This window comes from Aquila chrysaetos, chromosome 19 (assembly GCF_900496995.4).
Source record: "Aquila chrysaetos chrysaetos chromosome 19, bAquChr1.4, whole genome shotgun sequence".
Taxonomy (NCBI): domain Eukaryota; kingdom Metazoa; phylum Chordata; class Aves; order Accipitriformes; family Accipitridae; genus Aquila; species Aquila chrysaetos.
The window spans coordinates 10,528,396-10,546,263 of NC_044022.1; the positions used below are offsets into that span (position 1 = coordinate 10,528,396).

Below are 17,868 nucleotides of genomic sequence, written 5' to 3' on the forward strand. Positions count from 1 at the left end.
GCAGTAATTGCATCAGTCATCTTGAGTGGAGAGAAAAAAAAAAATCATTCATTTATTTTTAGGTTTAGTTCCTACAGTTTCAGAGAAGGTTCTTCTGAGCTGAATACCACCAACTACCATCATGATGTTGATTTCAGGTTGCAACTTTTCTTTCCAGTAGCATCCTGGGTTGATACCTATCCCTCACTCACCTCAAAAGCCTATGTGTATTTATCTGTGAGGGACAACAGTCCTGAGCCTTATGTCACCAAAAGTGTTTTGCTACTCTATATTCCTTTTTTTTTTTCCCCTGACAGGAATGTTAATGCTTCTCTATCCTGAACACCAATCTGGGATAACTAGAATTAGAAAGGGGAAGAATAGCTGATATACGTTATGAATGTCCCTTGAGGCCCTGGCGGATAGCAAGCTGGCCACAAGCCAGCAGTATGCAAAGCCAGACAACAGCACCCTAGGCTGCATGAATACAAGCAGAGCCAGTAAGCAGATTGAGGGAAGAGATTATCTTCTGCTCAGCACTCTTTGGACCACATTTGGACACAGTCTAGTTTTGGGCCCCAGCAATACACAAAAAGACACCAAAAAACTGGAGAGAGTTAAGCAGAGGCCACTGAGATGATTGGGGGGAGGCTGGGGGAGGTAGGCTTGTTCAGCCCAGGGCAGAGACAGCTTTGGCATGACCTAACAGCACCTCCAGTGCCTGTGGGGAGCCATCGAGAAGTTTTAGATGGACTCTTCATAGCCGTGCAGGGCAGGAAGATGAAAAACAACAGGCATAAACTTAAACAGGAGAGGTTCAGCCTGGATACAAGGTGAAAATTTTTCCCCCAAGAGGACACTCAGGCAGTGGCATAGGTTGCCCAGAGAGGTTGTGCAGCCTGAATCCTTTGAGGTTTCAAGCCCCAACGGAATGAAGCCCTGGGAAGCCTGACCTCAGAGCTGACCCTGCTGTGAGCGGGAGGTTGGGCTGGAGACCCTCTGAGGTCCCTTCCAGCCTTTGATTCTCTGCTTTCCCCACAGTCACTCTTATGGGGAGTTCTCAGATATTCTGAGTGATACCCAAGTACTCTATATAACAGACAGCATTCCTAAGTCATTGCTATTTTATTAGTTTAAGGCCTACTAACTTCTCACTAAAATCCTGTATAATTTGCAGTGTTTCCCATGAAAAAAAGCTTAGCTTGTGGATGGAACAAGATTACTCCCTTTACCTCATCTCTCCCCACCGCTCCCACCCAAAAGCCTCCACCACTCAGTTTGACCATAAACAAGTCATTTTAAGGGACCTACAATTCAAGAATAAGAGTCTGCAAAAGTCCTGCCAGTATTAATGTAACACACAAAACCCCCAAATACAAATAAAACCCCAATGATTCTAGGATCCCAATTTGGTCAAGCCATACTAATTCTCAGCAGGTATTGTTTGTCAGGCTTTATATGGGGTAGACACATACCTACTTGCACATTCCAACTTGCATTCATGCCCAAAGGTGGAATAAAAGTAACTTAAAAATATATTTAAAAACCCAATAAAAACAGAGAATCTTTGACCATCTCAATTGCAGCATAGTCATTTATAGGTCTTTGAGTGTTATAGCAAGAACAGTGCATAGACCTCTCCAGCTCAGAACACATCCTGGGAAATGGCTCTATTGCCAAAAAGGCCCTCAGGAACAGGTTGTCTCAAACCCCAGTTCCGTGGAGTTCAAAAGCACTTTGTGTTGGCTCAGAAGTGGCTTTGCCTGACACGAACAGATGCAGCCACTGGCAGGAGCCACCTCAAAGATCAACAGTTTTGTGTGAGTTCTGTTTCCCATATCAGTACAGAACAGTATTTTCATTTCCATGTGCCCAAGATGGAGGTATTCAACTTCAAGCATTCTTTAGAATAAGGCCTTGGAACAAAATGTCACACTTGATTGATGAAGCTAATAAGCAAGACTTGACTTCAGTCACACTGTCACAGGTAATAAGATTTTTCCTCTCCTAATCTCCATCACACATTGACATTTTATGTTTCTGTGTTTCACTAGGAGAGTGAGGGAAAGACATGAAGTAGAAATTCACTGAATTTTAGTCCTCTCTAAAAAAGCCCATGAGCACGAGCACATACAACACAATTAAGCAACACAAAGAAAGAGCCCTGAATAAAAGCTTAAAATCACAACAGAGTTGGGGGGCAGGAGGGCATAAAAGCCCCTTCCCCCAAGCCACAGAACAGTGCTTTGAAAGTCTCTAATTCTGTAGTCCTAACTTAGCACTTCACTTCTGTCCGTTACTGCCTCTTTAAAGTGGTAAATAGCATCACAGATATAAGACAGAAACAAGGAAGCATCAAGAGGGTCTTACAATACCTGTAAAACACAGTCACATAGGACTGCATTTGGGTTCAAGAAAACATGTAAAATCTCACATGGCAAGTGACCTCTAACACCATCCAGTTCAGCCTACACACTGCAATTCCTCAGTAGATTTTTGCTCACTGATAACCCACAGTTTGATGAAGATAACATCAACCCAAAACTCAGCATTGTAGAAGCATCTCCACAGTTCATTGTTGATCCCTTTAAAAGAAAAAGGTTATGGTTCTGTAACTGACTTTTTAAAGCAAACTAAATCCCCAAAATACAGCAAAGGAGATGTACATGCATACAGACATATTTTGTGTGCAGAACTATGGCAATAATCTACTTTTACCAATTTCTGTTAGCTCTGCTCTATTACAGTGTTGAAAGAAGTTGAGGACAAAATTATAAGTCACTTCAGGTCACCGGTGAAGACTTCGCTGGGTACATTCTATTTCTAATACTAAATACAAAGTTAAAAAGCAGAGGAAGCTCTCCATATCCCAGAGTACTGTAAACTTCTAGTAACTTAATCAGATGCTTAACTTCAATAGGAGTTAAAAGTATCCAAGTGTTGTCTCTGTCTATAATGTTTCCATCCTTAACAAACTTACTTTACTTATTGAGGAAAGCATATTTTATCCAAAAGAGGTCTGAGTAGATGATATCAGCTAAAAATGAAGTCTCGTGCTTGAAAACAGCCTTCAACCCACAGCAACTTCCCCCCACCCCTTCATGCATTATAAAAAGGCATCACTTTTAGACGCTTCTCATGAACTTTCACTTGACCACTGATGAGTTCACCCAGGAGAACAGCATCATCATCTGGGTGACTCGTGTGTGCTTACATGGTCTGCAGTGCAATGTTTCTGGCCTACTTGCTCCATTTCCAGACAAACCGTACAACAGCTTGCACTGCAGGGAAATCCGTTCTAAATAAAACATCACACTTTGTAGCAATATTCCTTCAAGTTTAGAATAAATCCTACAGGACTGGATGCATAAAATCCAGAGAGGCTGCCTGGTTAGCTCCTGGACTAATCACTGCAGAAGCTCCATGGAAAAAAGACAAAATTACTATTTCCAAAAGTGAATGACTGATGCTCTTTTGCCTTCCCTTCTTGGTTTCCACCTCATTGCCTAGATGAGAGGAGGGTACAAGGTAAAAGGCAAAGATGAAGTATTCACTTGCCACCAAAATTAACTTAAGTCTAGATTTGCTTTAGAGCCCTACTAATTCCTAACACACAGTAGTTTGTGGTGAAGAAACATCATCCTATCAATGGGTCACAGGCAGATCTGCAATGTCAATAGAGTTACACCAGAGATGCTTGCTCTCTATCCTTTCTCCTACCTTTCCAACACCTGCTATATTTGCTTGGACCAGGCAGAGTTAAGCCATTCAGACCAATACAACCTCACACCAAGCACCAGCCTGAAAACATGTAGAATTAAGGACTTTCATGTTTATTTTGTTAACTGACAAAAAAAAAAAAAAAAAAAAAAAAAATTAAGACAAGCACACCAGAGGTGTCAGGACAAAGGCTAGACAAAGCTTTCAGGCTAGAGGAGCATAATACAATTTATTTACCCAGGAACTTGGTGAAGGTCAGACACAATTCATGCTGATCTAACAGAAAATTGTTCCATGTGGTGCCCAGTTTTCCCATCACTGTATCCAGATTACTTTGGCATGAAAGTGACAACTTTTCCACAGATCTCCGAGACAGACACACAAGAGTAGGGTACATGAGAGTTTCTGCATGTCCTTCTGTAATTTTACAGACGCACTGTTCCCTAAGACAGGATTCAAGAATAATGACCTCCCATGCAGTAAGCCAGTTAGATGATGTCATGAAGCACCATATTTGTGAAACTGTGAGCATCCTACAGTAAGTGTCATGCACCAGCTGTTAGCTGCCTGCAGTTCTGCAATCTGCACCAGGACCACAATAAATGAGCAACATACTTAACCTACAGACAAGAGGACTAAAAATCCCACTGCAGGTTTTTTTTGCAAACTTCATGGCCTACTATTTCATCTGCTCTTTGCTGCTCAGTGAGATGTTCTGCATCCCAAGCGGCAGGAAACCAGGACAGCTCCAAATACATGACCCTGCTGGAATCTCTGGTTACACACTTGCTGCCCAGAAGAACATGTGCAGGGTAGATTGCTCTGGTTTTACCAATGTCTGAAGTGAGGAGAAGTGGGAGAAATAATCTATTTACCCATGGAAACAAGAGAGTTTTCTTAAGTTTCTGCAATAAGTATTGTAAACTCTACGCTTTGGTTGAAACAGGTTTAAGACCTTCTTTAGAGAAAAGTCTGAATAGCAACATGGTTTAAAAAAAAAATAAATTAATTTTTGGGAAAATTTAGGGACATTTTCCCAAATCTGTTGTTCAGAAAGACTATGTACCAGCAGCTACCAGTTGACTCTTCAACTTGGAAGAGTCACAAGTATCCTACCAAATTTGAGTTTCTATCAACAAGGGTTGTGAACAACTGTAAAAGTGACTGTATTAAGACTCACTTCACCCTTCTGTAGCTTAAGCTAACTCCAAGCAGCACCAAAATCAAGCACTGCTTCTATAAGTAGAGGAGGAAGAAAGCTAGGATGGAGTTTGGTGACAGGGACTTTCATAGCAAGGAGGGATACAGTAACACAAACACCCCTCTGACATGATGAAGCAAAAGGAAAAAGGTGAGGAAGATCTGCAAAAGATAAACATGGAAAGAGTGGTTTGAAGGTCAATGAAGTTATACCACCTGGTAAGCAAGACTTACAAAACACTTTCAGGCATGGCCCAAGAACCATCCTTATGTGGTAATTGCACAAGATGCCCTTTCTCAACCAAGTATAAAAAAAGTCAGTGGCATGGGAATTGTGAGGTGCCGTGGTGCTCTCCTTCCCTCTGCCACTTCCTGCTTGGTCCTACTGGGTGTTTGCTTTCTTTTAGGTGCTCAGTCTCAGACAGAAAAGGATGCTGGCAAAGATTTGATAGCAGAAAATTGGAAAGAAGGGAGAAGACAATGTGGGAAGAGAAGAGAGAGAAGAGACATGAAGACCATTGGAAACTGTTCCTGCAACACCAGTACCAAGCGTGAAGAAGAGGAAAGCAGAGCCAAGAATACAAACTAGGACAGTACGATTGACAGCATTGCCATAATACACTTACTCTTAACACAATGCAACAGTGAAAGTCTTCTTCCTTCAGCATCTCTTTCTACTTAGAATAATGGGGCGTATGGTTTTTTATAGTCCTACCCTTTACCTCATAAGTGTAAAGCGATAGTCAGAAAAAATTCTAAAAGAAAATAAATAAAACAAGTTTCCAGAATACTTACAGCAGATACACCCATAATAATTCAGTACTATGAACTGATCTCATCCTTGAGATGGTAACTTGTATGATATAGCACAACTGGCAGACCAAAATTTGGTCCAGATTCAGTGGTTGGTTGTTTTCAGTGGGTTTTTTGGTTGAGGTTTTTTTGTTGTTGTTTTGTGGTTTTGTTGTTGTTGTTTGGTTAGTTAGTTTTTGGATTGAATGGTGACCACAATCTCATCTTTCATGCTTTAGAACTAGTCCTGAATTGCTTGGTTTGCATATGATGTTAATTGGATGTTCAAGATGCACAAGAGCAAGAGTCCTCCCTTGCTCATGCTGCACCACTCACCTCCCACTCTAGAAGAAAAATACCCTCCCCCCCGAGTTTAAAATAATTCCTACAACACAATAAATAAGCAGGACTGGGAAGAAAAGCCACTTCACTGAAACAGCCTATAGTGTATAAAAAAAAAAAAGCTGAAACATTTTTCCCTTCCAAAGGGTAGATATTGTTGTGGTCCCCCACCAAATAGTTGGGGCAGATTCCATGGCCTTTTCTTAATTTGTGCCCAAGGTATGTCCTGTTCTCCATATCTTCCTATGGGAACACCATCACTCCTTTCCCTTCCTCACTCAGTTCAGCAACAACTCCTCTTTTCCTCCTTCAATCCATCTGTTCTCCTCAGGCTGCCTTAACACTGACAGCATGAAGGCCTAGCAATCCCAAATTTAACAAACCCCACATTGATCTTAGTGTTTCAGAGGCACAACCTGTTTGATGGCAAACATCCAAGCCGATGTTGATATGGATGTGGCTTTGTGAAAGCAGAGTGGGAGAGGAACAAGAGACTTGCTCTTATAACTGCCTACCAGAGCTATTGAAGAGGACTAGTTTCCATGACCACAGGACTGCTTTGCACTAAGGTGCCCAATTCATATCACCTGCATGCCCACCCAATTATGCAAGTATTATCAACGCAGTAACAAGTTGTTGCAACACCACAGACAAGTCTCAATACCTGAAGCACCCTGGAGGACAATGAAAGGCAGGGATTTATTTTTGTTTTTAAATATATAAATAAGACTACTAAAAAAAAAAGAAAAAAAATCAGTGGCAAAACTTCCATTCATTATCTGTGCAATCTGGAATTGGCCACAGGAGCCCTTGCTCAATATACTGATCCCAGTAGCATCAGAATTTTGGGGTCCTAGGAAACTTATCAGTTCACTTTTGGCAGATTCAGACACAGGCACACAATATGGGCTTGTGTGGCAGATGGTGTATAGACTAAGGAATAACTCTTATGTTTGTGAAATTGATAGCCAGTTGTACACAGTCCTAAATAAGCATTCTTTACAGGAACAGCCTTTCTTCCTTATGCACCTTCAGAAGACATCAGTTAACTGTGAGTGGATTAGCAGCATGATGCAGGGAGCTGTGGAAACAAGACCTCATATAACTAATTTTCTTGGGTTTGTCCTGTCCCTTAATCTCTCTACCCAAGCATCCTTCCCTGGAGGGGCAAAATACATACCTACCACAGGACCTACAACTACATCAGTGCATAGCATAGACCAACAGAAGTGGCTCTGCTGATGAAAAAAGTGGTGCCAAGCATTTGAAATTGAAACTACGTAGATGGAGGAAAGGCTGTTTGTTTTTAAACAAAACACCCAATACGGATGCTGGAGTAGCTCCAACCTGGTCCCTGGGACTGAATGCCAGGTTGCAGTTGGTGTGCTTCCAAAACAGTTCCTCCTGTTTATTCTCAGGTGCCCCAAGACTAGTCCACAAAGTGAGGTGAAGAACAAAAAGGGATGGACAACTGGAACATTTGCTTCAAAAACACACTCTCTGCCTCAGCTAAAACATTAGTGTAGACATGTATATTAAAACTAAAAATGCCTGTGAAATAATTCTAGGTACAATACCACCAAAGAGGGGAGAGCTCACAGGTACGCACCATTTCCTATAGACACAATCATGAGGACCACAGTATCCCATACCTCCTAAATCTGCTCTAACAAGTTGCAACTTCACCTGCTCAGTCTGCCAATTGTTTTCAGCTCCAGTCTTTGCACCTCCTGTATTTTTCCTATTCTCCAGGCTCCTTTGTACGTCTGTGACTGTAGCCGGCTGAACCAGAATAGAGTGCTCAGTCTGAGGATCTACAGACAGACTGGGACATGTTAAAAACACCATGCCCAAACACATGGTTCCACTCAGGTACTATACCCACTGTAAGTGCTGGAAACTATCTTCTTGAAGGGCCTCTCAACTGTAACAGAAAACTGAGAAGTGTTTGCTCACATTTTGCAGGGGAGTGGGAAATAGCACTCCAGAATGAACTGCCAGAAATGCCTGAAGCTAACAAACTTGGTGTGGAGCTCTTCATTGGTTTTATGCTAAAGTGGATGAGAACTGCTCACTCAATTACAGCTGAGAGGTACTTTTAAGTAACTAGTATCTTTCACACAAGACTCAGTAATTGACAGGGAGTGCTCCCAGAGCAGGGGTCCTGGTTCAGTTTCATTGGGAGAGTTCAGGTCTCTTGTGGCGAGACTGCTCCAAGACCTGAACAGCCACAAGGCAACTGGAGAAGGTCTCCAGAGGATGTGTCAGATACTCAAGCTGGACATGAGCCAAATCGCTAGTGTAAACATATCCATAATTTGTTTCAAGGCAAAGTCAAACAGGTCAGTTTACCACTGAAATGCTTGCTTTGCCTTGAAAAGGAGTGCCCACACAGTCCCATGTACCACTGAGAAATGACTCGGGAAGCTGCTCCCACAGCCTCTGCCGTCAGACTACTCTTTCCACCACCTGGCAGGAACAAGCAGTGTTTCCACCTTGGGCTCATGCTTGGCAAACCCTGTGGTGCAGCACAGCTCAGCACTCCAGCTCAGTTATGTGGCTGATCTCATGTCATGTTACGTGGATGCTGAGGATCCTAAGCCCGAACCACAGCCTCAGTCCTGCACTAGTACAACCATTCTCCACATCTCTTTACATCAGTCTCATTTTTCATTTTATTTTCCCCTACTTTATCCTTCTTTCCTGATTGGAATCTCACCACCTGGCTTCCTTCCCACATTCCAGCAAACCATACCCTGGAGTTTACTCTTCTTGCCTCCTTCCCAAAGCTTGCATTCAAGAAGGGTACCATATTTCATGCAGTCTTTTGGCCTACATCACCAAGCAAAAGATTTCAAATGAATGTCAAGTAAAGCAAGCTTTCCAATCAAGAAGGTTAAGCAGATGTTCATTAAAAAAAAAAAAAAAAAAAGTCTCATGAGCCAGAGGGCATTAAATCCAACAAGATTTGATCTCCAGGCAGCCCAAGCTTGCTCTTATTGCAATTTTCTGCTAACACTTCAAATGACCCCTTGGGAAAAATAAAGCTTGCCTGCCTCTATACAGCACTTATGCCCTGTCTGTACAACTAAACAGAATTTTTGTTAACATTGGTTACAGCTGATCACAGCTTAGCTTTAAGTAGAAGTTCTCCAGACAGCTTTAAAATACAAGATTATTTAAATATAGGCAGCAGTCTGGAACCCTACACACACTAGCATTTGTGCAACAGCATTTTCCCTGCTTCCACCACTGCAATCAGTGGCAAGACTCTGTTGTGCAGGAGAGATGACAGATAACAAAATAACCACCTAATGCAACATAGCCCTGAAGTTTCCCTGCTTAAGTATAGCATAGCTCAAGGGGCTGTAATTCCCTGGCATGAGTGACAGAAAGATGTTTGATCAGAGGAGATTCTTGGGTTCACAAGTGTCAATGCAGCTAATGTGATGCTGTCCCATGGCTAACAAAGCCCTGTCTCAAGAGCTGAGCAGGCAAAGGATTTTGGTTATATGCTTAGCCCTAGCAGGTTTTTACACTAGCAGAACATGTTTTACAGTGTATCAGTGAACCAGCAGGAAACTTAACAAATGTATTCTCTTACATAATTTTCCTGTTGTTTAGTGCTTTCCTGGAAGTATTTTGTGCCAATTTTCTGTCTAGAGTGATACAGCTTCTGATGCTGTCACATGATTTCACTCCTGAAAATCATAGGCTTCCTGTCTCCAAGCATCTATTAGGCTTGGTGATAAGTCAATTACTACAGCAATGTGGTTTTGCATTAGTTTTAGTTGAAATACTGTTTAAAATGTTATGCAAATTATGAGAATTGAACAAGTCAAAAGACATTTCTAGATGTAACTCCACCTGTTTGTTTTGGAAATGCAGTGGTCCATATTTTTTAAGGAAGTCAGAGAAAAGCAGGCTCTCCTAAGAATCAATAAATCTCTGTACTTGCACTTTGCTAAATATGCTAAATAGGCATAAGTATGCAACACCTACCAAATTACTACACTTAATGAGTCTTTTGCTGTTCTCATCTTAGGGAGACAAGATGTTCTTAGCACAAGCACACTCAACTGCTTCAACTATTCACAGATCTATCAGTACCAAACAATGTTCTTTAAAAATGCATAAGGAAATGTTTGAAACAGAAGGCAAACAGTAAGCTTGCTGTAGTGCATAGGGATGATGCAGGATTTAAGAGATGCCATTTCTCCTATTCTACTTCATTTTAGGATAAATTAGGATAGCGGGGGAGGGGCAGAAGAGAGAAGAATGAAAACCTGGATTTACTAAAGCATGCAAGCCACAAAATAAATTTCTTTCAGTTTTTAAAATGGCTCCTTTGTTTCAAACGCCTTTGTCACAAAACCCAGCTTGTTGTGATCTGACTGTTGAGTTGACTGAACTGGGACGAAGGTGGTGTTCTCCCCGGCGCCCCCATTCTGACACACACTTTAGCTACTCTGTTTTAGCCATTTTCACGGAAACGGTAAGAAAAGCAGAAACGGCGAGGACAAAGAGAAACATAAAAGCCTGCAGACATCAATCCTAGAGTTAACTCGGGAGCAGGTGTAACTTGACCATGCTGGGGGACGAAGGGGAGGCAGGGAAGAAGAGCGTGCCGTGGGGAAAAAAAAAACCAAAACAAACAAACAAAGAAACCCAACCATCATTACCCTGTCCACATGTCGGTGTAACTGAGGTCCACAGATCTCGGGGCAGCTGCGCGGCGGGGCAAGCCAGGCCGGCGGGGCAAGCCAGGCCGGCGGCCCCGGGCGCGGGGCGGGCTGCCGGGGCAGGGCGCGGAACGCACTGCGGAGCCGCAGAGCCGTGCGCCTGGCTGCCGCCCAGCGCCGGCCTCCTCCAGCCGCCCCCTCGCCAGTTACAAAGGATGGGGGCGTTAAAAAATACATGAATACAATTTTTTAAAACAACAACAACAACAACAAACCCAAATGCGCAAACCACGCAGCGTCCCCCCAGTTTCCTTACGCCGCAAGGTCTTCCCAGGGAGCGTCCCGCGTTCAAAGGGGCAAAACTTCGCTCCCTTTTGAGCGGGGGGGGGGAGGGGCAGCGGAGGGGGCTGCGATGCGATGCCCGGAGCCGCCTCCCGTCGCTAAGCGACCCGCGGGACCGGCGGCAGGGCCCTCCGCCGCCTCCGCGCACTCACCGCTCCGCGCCGCGCCATCCCCGCCGTCCCGGGCCGTCCTTCCTCGCCGGGCGGGTGTGCTGCTGCTGCCGCCGCGATCTGGGTCACCCGGCGCGGCGGCCGGCGAAGGTGAGGAGGAGGAGGAAGAGGAGGCGGAGGAAGGCGGGTGGCGGTGCCGCCTACCGGCGAGCGCGGGGGGAGGCTGCGGCGGGGCCCGAGCCCGCCCCGCGGGGAGGGGAAGGGGCCGGTTGCCGGCCGTCCCCGGCGAAGGATGCACCTCTCCTCCCCTTTTGACCTCCCTTTGTCCCGAAACGAAGCTGGATTTCCGAGACCTTCCCTCCCGTTCTCCCCACTCTTGCCGAGGAAAGGCGATACCTGTTTGCGCTTCAGGGGAGTCCAGCCACAAGGGTACAGTTAAGGTCCTACAGGAGAGCGGGGAACATCTCCGAGGTGTTAAGATCCCGGCTAGCTAGAGTAGTATCCTGCGAGTCGGCATCCTGCCTCCATATCCCATCCCACCTACCTGTCAAGGAGATCAGCGTCCTTTCTTCCCCAGCAGTATATCCCAAAGGCCTTTGATCTTCAAAGTTTAAAATCTGCTAATCAGCCTCACAGGCATGCTAGTCTATTTATACAGCTCTCCCCTCCAAGAGAATAATGACCCTTGTCTGAAGTGTCCACAGACTCATTTAAAGTTGCCCAGTGCTGTAACTACTGCCACTAGGCAAATAGTCTGTGCTTCTGTTCATCCTTACTGCTGCATGCATCTGTCCAGATGTTCCTTTGAAGCTGTAAGTAGGCTGTCAGGACACATTGGCATCCCCACATTGTCCAATAGTCTTGGGTTTTCAGATGTCCTTTGAAAACACTAATTAACCTCTTTTTCAAAGTGTTTCCTATGCCTAAACTGAAAATAGCTTTCTGCATGCCTGCTAAAGGGACATGGTGTAATTTCTTCTGAATCTCCTTTTTCAGTCATTTTGATCCTATAATCAACTGTCACTTTCAAGAAGTACGGTGAAAACGCTAGTGTCACTAAGTTAAACATTTAACAACTAGGAAATGCTGTCCATGTCTTACACTCAAGGCAAAGACAACTGCTACTTAATCCACCTCCTAGCTAGAGCTATGTAGTCCCTCTTCCACTTCTTGACATCAGTACACCTGATGTACCTGGCTGGCAGATGCTGCGATCTGCAGAGCTGATTGAATGGCAGGGACAGGTCTCAGCTGCCTCCGCTACAGCTGTGCTGTCCATGAGCAGCCAAGGTCCAATGCTCAAAGGAACCCACTAAATGACAGGTATCAGGCTGCAGCTTTACTATCTTATCTCTTATTTGCCTCATGTTTTGCACATTGAAGTAAGGTTTCCAGCTTAATTCCATGCATCAATGAAACTAGAAAAGTAGTTCTTTCTTCCTGCCTCATACATTATGGTGAGTTTTCCAATTACTATACCCCAGTGAATTCTGCCCCCTCACACATACTTGGTCTCAGTTCCTGAGCCTGTCAGAACTGCTCTAGCACAAGATTGAAGGAGCCACCACAGGTCACTACATCTCTGAACAGAGTAAACCCAGTATTGGGGAATTTTCAGGGGCTTCAGGAGCAGAGTTCAATTACACTTCCCAAAATAAGTTTGGGAACAGAGCTTTGTGAGACAATTCATTCATAATTATGCAAGATGCATCATGAGTGTGAAAAGCCAGATCCATGCTACAAAGTAGCCTTATCTTCTCAGATGCTATACTCTTACCCACCAATGTGGAGGAATTTAAAACGTAAGCTAGAAAGGCTCATTGACTCTAGTCCCTTATTGCTATGGCAAATTTAGAGGATCACACCAAAAGGTTTGGAGTTTCCAGATGGCCTCCTGCCCGTTCTCTGGAATCACGTAGTAGCACATAGCTATGCTGCAGTCACGCAGTGCCATTTCAGACTTGACTGGATTTTTACAAGACCCTTGTTATCAAATTGCAGTTTGATGTACCCATTCACTCAATATCTTGGGATGGAAGTTACCCAGATTACTATGCCTCCTACGTTCAGCATCATTGTTCTTATGGAAAGTTGAGGCAAACCAGCATTTTAAAGCCCGGATTAAAAAGCCCCCAGCTCTTTTGATTATAAGCACTTACAGAACATATTACAATGCTGTACTTTCCTTCTAACAGAATAATTATTTTTAATTTATAGCAAATAAAAGAAACTGTGCATGACAGCAGAAATATAGCCTGTACTTAGAAGTCACAGTGAAAAACATTAGAAGAACTAGATACAGGACCCCACTAGTTGAGCAATATCACACTTTTCCAGCAATAGCTCACACAGCCTGCTATGCGTAATAAAAACCAGCAAGGTTACATGCATGATTAATTTAGCATTGGAAAGAAGGTGACAGAAGCAGCAAAAAACCAGATAGCAACATACCTAGCTCAGACATTGCTTAAAAATCAAAAGCTCATGTCCCTCATTATTGTGGATAGAAGCTCTTGTTGCACAATTTACTGACAAAGACAAGATTGATAAAAAGTACACATGCTATGCTCTTGTGAAGAACCTAATGTGTTTCAACACCATCCAGCACTTTTCTCAGAAGACGTACCACCCAAGCACTACTAAATGCACCATAAGGATTTACACTTTAGTTAATACTTTTATGCATTGTTTTCTTTTTAACAAGTAACTTTTTTCATTTTGTGACAATACAAATGGTGGCAGAAATACTTTAGCTATACTTGTATTCTTTTACTTAAAAGAGACAAAAGAAAGAATATGTTTTACCTAACAATCCTAGTACTCCCAGAATAGTCTTAAAAGTTGTAGTAGTGAAAGCAAAGGAAGGAACAAAAACACACACCACACCATTTGCATAAGTGGCTTTCTTACCTCAGTTTTCAAAAACTATAGTCCAGACTATCAATCTGTTCAGGTTTTACTCAGGATAAAATAGGCTACTCTCAGCATAAATTAAAACCTTCTCAGACTGCTTTCAATCTTCCTCACCTGCCCTGGGCATCAGGGGACCCTTTTGTCAGCTGGGCATTATCAGGGTGTGATAAACCACACCCTCGTCTTTAGTCTGCTAGCTGTTTTCCCACGACCTGTGGATCAGCTAAAAGTTTTTATTTTTTTATTTCTTAGTGTTCGATCTTCTGGCTCTATTAGCCTAAGTGTAATTTAAGAAACCATAATACATTAGGCGACTAGTGACAGTGCTGTGCATTTAAAAGAAAACTATTGTAATGGAAGCATACTAAGTATAATGATACTTGTGATATCAAAGGAACAATAGTGGATTAAGTACTGCAAGACCAGCTGCTGTGTTTCTTTATTACTTTGACTGAGCTGATCAAACTTTTTTGCTTGTGGGGAAAAACTTTGCATTAAAAAGACCATACCTTTCTCCTAGTACTCTTGCCTACTGGAACACATGAAGTCTGATTTCGGTTTAAACACCTATTTGCCCTCACTCCACAGGAAAAGGCATCTCACCTCTTGTCATTTGGAAACCCAAATGTTTATATGAAACTATATGAGATCTTGGTGTAAGAAATCACCAAACACTGGTATGTGGTGAAATGGAGCCTTTCCAAAGCCAGTAGCAAGCAGATGACAAAAGAATGCTGTAATTAGTGAGTCTGATCATCACTACAGCTTTTGTTCTCAGAAGAATCAAGCTCAGATTACCTTAGGTGTAGGATGTCATGAAGCAAACATCCAGCTATGTCTTCTGGGAGGTGTTATACAGTCTATGTGAATGGGATGCTCAGGTAAAGGTGCAGATGGGAGGACAGCATTTGTCTGAGCACAGCTTGTCACCATTTGTCCTGGTTTCAGCTGGGATGGAGTTAAATGTCTTCCTAGTAGCTGGTACAGTGCTATGTTTTGAGTTCAATATGAGAAGAATGTTGATAACACTGATGTTTTCAGTTGTTGCTAAGTAGTGTTTAGTCTAAAGTCAAGGATTTTTCAGCTTCTCATCCCCAGCCAGCGAGAAAGCTGGAGGGGCACAAGAAGTTGTCACAGGACACAGCCAGGGCAGCTGACCCAAACTGGCCAACAGGGTATTCCATACCATGTGATGTCATGCCCAGTATATAAACTGGGGGGAGTGGGGGGGGGGGGGATCACTGCTCGGGGAACTAACTGGGCGTTGGTCAGCGGATGGTGAGCAATTGCACTGCGCATCTTTTGTACATTCCAATCCTTTTATTATTACTGTTGTCATTTTATTAGTGTTATCATTATCATTGTTAGTTTATTCTTTTCTGTTCTATTAAGCGGTTCTTATCTCAATCCACAAGTTTTACTTCTTTTCCCGATTTAAGCATGATCCTGAATTATGTGATTCAGTGATGGATTCCTCTCTTTGATCTCCATGCTCATTCAAGTAGGTGCTGATTCCATTCCTAGGACTGTGTCCTGTGCGACTGACAGGTGTATGGGGACTTCCTGCAGATATCCTCCCACCGCAAATGCATTCCTACAATTGAGCTGCAGAACACTATAGAATTTTGTTATAAAGAACCATCCTGCTGCGGTGAACAGAAGGGTGGGGTGACAAAATAGATTTCCAATATAATTTTGTTTGCTTAAGAAATCTGGTTCCCCAAATTAAAAACTATTTTCTTGCTATGTCTGAGTATCTATTTCAAGTATCACAATGATTTCATAATTGTTGTGATGCTTCAAATCTGTGTCAACATTCTACTTTGAAATATTGAACAGCTGGCAAATCTTTGTGCCTAGCTCAGGACAGGCGTCAAATATAGAATTGTCCTGAGATGGTGTATTATATGGCTCTCGTGTGCTGATATTATAGTAGCTAAAGCAGCCTGCACACAAGCTTTACAATCATTTCTTAAACCTCTCTCCTAGTTATTTTGTTCATTTACAGTGCCACATTTCGTTTCACTTGTATTCCTTTGACTGAAGATGCCATAAAGTTTAACACAGAAGACAATAACAAAAGCATGTAGATGATGATAACATGAGAGATGAAGTGTGTCAGGCTTACTCATATAGCCTTTAGAGAGATGACAGCTAAGTGAAGCAGCCAGTATGCTCATTTAGTTTACCCGTCTCTTGAAGCAAAGAATTTTGCCAGAAAGGACCTCATCTGCATATGAATTAAGAGCATTTAATGTTATAATGTTATAATTTAAATCATTCTATTTGATATTTCTATATAGAAAGAGTAAAATAAAGTGATGTAGACATGAATTTCAAATACTATATGCTAACATCTGCTTTTTATCTTAAAAAAAGTGAACAAATTTGAATATGCTGATTAACAGCAGGCTGTATCCTAATCTTCTTCACTAAGATGTGTACCAACCATATCATGTCTGTGTGAAAAAGAAAGATTTGCATTTTTAATAGAGAATTTCTTTGAAAACAATTTTGAACAAGAGAAAAAAATGTGATGTGTTCATTTTTTATCTATTCTTCTTTTAATTTATCCTCTGCCATTAATCAGATCCATACTCTGAGTGCATATGCTACGTTTCATTCAAGGATTACAAAGTGTTACACAAACAATGATTCATGAAGATTCACAGCCATTGGTGAGTTGGGTAAATATTTATGTAAATGTCATACAGACTGGCAAACTGAGTCACAAAGAAGTGCTATTTGTAAAAAAAATTCCATGAAAGTTTCAATGCATCTTTTTTTTGGCCTATTCAGTTGAAAAACTTACAACTTCTATTTTTCAGATGTGTCGAGTGTGCATACAGATTCAGAGAAGTCAATGAAAACTGGATTACAAGAGCAGCAAGTGGGGTGACTCAAGTAACTGGCCATGTTTTCGTGTAGAAAATTTTAACTTTTGGTTGCACAGCTGTTCTTCCAAAGAAGGCAAATCTATTGCATGAGCAACAGCTAACGAGACCTCCTGAGATAACGCCTGAAAAGGGCTGAAAGGATAGAGTCCCAGTCTAAGGAATACATTGCAATATTCTCTCCAGTCTCACTGGAGGCACTGAAGATCTTTCTTACAATGGAAATGTGATATTTAGTTCTCTGTATGTAAACAATACTATGCCTTTAAATTTTAACTTTGCAGATTGTGTCTGGACTGCAAGCACTGTATCCGCAAAAATGTTTGATGAAGTAGGCAAATTCACTGCCTGATATCCCATGATTGTCCTTATGATATATTTATGCCCTGAAGTCGTAACTGTGAGAAAGGATGGTTTCCAAGGATATGCAGGAAAGCAGACTGCCTGCCTGGTGTAGATATCAGGGAGGATCCCTGTGTAGGGTCGCATTGCTTTCTGAACACCTACCAAATCCTAACTGCTTGTGACAGAACTGGGTTTTGCCAGGTAAGATTTTGAATGTAGGGCCAGAAGAGAATAATATAATTCAATCAGTAATTCCAAAAAATAATATTTCCTGTCTCATCATGGAAAACAGGCATGAAGAGCAAGAACAGAATGTAAAGTACATGCAGGCTTTGAAGAAGAGATGATAATTTTCAGACTTTGTGCCAGAGAAAACAGAAATATTTTGTTTGAATCTTTCTAACAACGTTGCTTTCAAGGCTAAACTAAACCATGTGTTGATGGGTTCAGTGATTTGCAGGGAAATCAATATTTTGTATGGTTCTTTCAGTACTTTGTATTACTTTTCTGACATCCTGGAAAGTGTACTAGACTGGCACAAGAAGATCT

The 17,868-nt window shown here is 42.3% G+C and overlaps 1 protein-coding gene across 4 annotated transcripts in view; it reads right to left on the reverse strand.

Moving 5' to 3' along the window:
• The window catches only part of ELMOD1 (ELMO domain containing 1), a 60,268-nt gene that overhangs the window by 38,060 nt on the left and 4,340 nt on the right, over window positions 1–17,868 (reverse strand). For 2 of the 4 annotated variants that reach the window (XM_030042821.2, XM_030042816.2), the window contains exon 1: window positions 11,210–11,355. The exons of 1 other annotated variant lie outside the window; for it this stretch is intronic. The gene's annotated coding sequence lies outside the window, so the exon portion shown is untranslated. Of the gene's footprint in view, window positions 1–11,209; window positions 11,358–17,868 lie in introns of those variants that run through there. One more of the 4 variants, XM_030042819.2, reaches the window with a different exon arrangement.